At 42.1% G+C, this 1,715-nt stretch overlaps 1 non-coding gene across 1 annotated transcript; it reads left to right on the plus strand.

The window, feature by feature from the left end:
- The first annotated feature begins 867 nt into the window (after positions 1–867).
- On the plus strand, positions 868–974 carry LOC137771078 (U6 spliceosomal RNA). Its single transcript, XR_011075294.1, has one exon. It is a non-coding gene; the product is annotated as a U6 spliceosomal RNA (small nuclear RNA).
- The last annotated feature ends 741 nt before the right edge of the window (positions 975–1,715 follow it).

The following is a 1,715-nucleotide window of genomic DNA, read 5'->3' on the forward strand; positions in this document are numbered from 1 at the left end:
CTTTCATATTGGGATCAGGGTAGCTAAGTCAGGGAAACAAGTAAGTCCAGAGATGGCGTGAACAGACTTGGCATTTGGAGACTGGCTGGTGTCCTCTGCTGATTTCTGAGAAGAGCTGTAAATCCTTGTAACGTTAGGTTAAGTTTCCTTCATGCACTTGTATCGATCATCTCCGTTTGGTCCCTGACATAAATGACTCCATGTTAGTTTGTTCTACACTGCTTGCAATGGTAAGCCCAGTAGACCTTTGACTGCACAGTTCTAGGGGAGAAATCCCACTCAATCATCAAAGGAAGATTACTCTGTTCTGTGTGGTTATACCATGAAGTAAACGTCCCTGAGTCTTATTTCTTTAATAATTGATAATGAGGTATTATTAAATACCATGTTTCTGTTATAAAGCCATGTACGCCAACCCCCAGTCATGGCAGGTAGTGGTCCATTTGCCCCTCTGTGCTGCCGAATGGCACTGTTCATTTCACTGCGGTCAGATGGGGCCGGCTGTAAAGTGGAACGAGCACTCGGAGTTTGGAAGGAAGAGGTTTCTGTTAATAATCACAGGCCAGGGCTTCCCTGGTGGCGCAGTGGTTGAGAATCTGCCTGCCAATGCAGGGGACACGGGTTCGAGTCCTGGTCTGGGAAGATCCCACATGCCGCGGAGCAACTGGGCCCGTGAGCCACAACTACTGAGCCTGCGCGTCTGGAGCCTGTGCTCCGCAACAGGAGAGGCCGCGATAGTGAGAGGCCCGCGCACCACGATGAAGAGTGGCCCCCGCTTGCCACAACTAGAGAAAACCCTCGCACAGAAACGAAGATACAACACAGCCATAAATAAATAAATAAACAAATACTTAAAAAAAAATAATAGTGCTCGCTTCGGCAGCACATATACTAAAATTGGAACGATACAGAGAAGATTAGCATGGCCCCTGCGCAAGGATGACACGCAAATTCGTGAAGCGTTCCATATTTTTGTATTTCACTGAGATTACTTAAATTCATTTAAAAATTCTTTGTACACACCAAATGTTCCAGAATAAAATATGTAAAATCAAAATAATATATGCAATTTGTTTAAAGAATAAAAACAGTTTAAAAAGAAAAATAATAATAATAATAATAATAATCACAGGCCATTTCTTTGTTTTATCTGAATCTTTTACCTTGGCAGAATACCCTTACCCAGATTTATTTAATTTCTACTTTTTTGAGGCTTTGGGAGACATTCATTAGCTTGACCATTCCATTTGTTTGTGTCTTACTATTTCTTACTATTTCATGTGTTTGTGTCTTATTTCCTTGGTGAGTCAGTAAACAACCTAAGGAAGAGTCAGGATGAAACCCTAGGCCTCCTGATTCTTTCAACCACATGGTTCCACATGTAAAAGTCTCCTTACCTCTGAGGAACCAGCAACTTTTTAATAATTTAATAATACTAGGCAAGATGGTGGCCTGCAAAACATGTCCAGTAGCTCTTAGGGTCTGATAGACCTGTGTTTGAATCCTAGTGATATCAGCTGGTATGCTTTCATCCACAAATAACAGAAACCCTAAGTCAAATCCTTAGAAAATAAGTATATCTGTCTTTTCTCATGACAAGGAATCCAGTGGCAGGGTGGCTTCAGGTGGCTGGCTAATTCAGTGGCTCAAGAATATTAGCAATAATCCAAGTTCTTTCCATCTTTCTGCCCTACCTAACTCGAGGCATTGCATCC

The sequence above is a fragment of the Eschrichtius robustus genome, chromosome 10 (assembly GCF_028021215.1).
Source record: "Eschrichtius robustus isolate mEscRob2 chromosome 10, mEscRob2.pri, whole genome shotgun sequence".
Lineage (NCBI taxonomy): Eukaryota > Metazoa > Chordata > Mammalia > Artiodactyla > Eschrichtiidae > Eschrichtius > Eschrichtius robustus.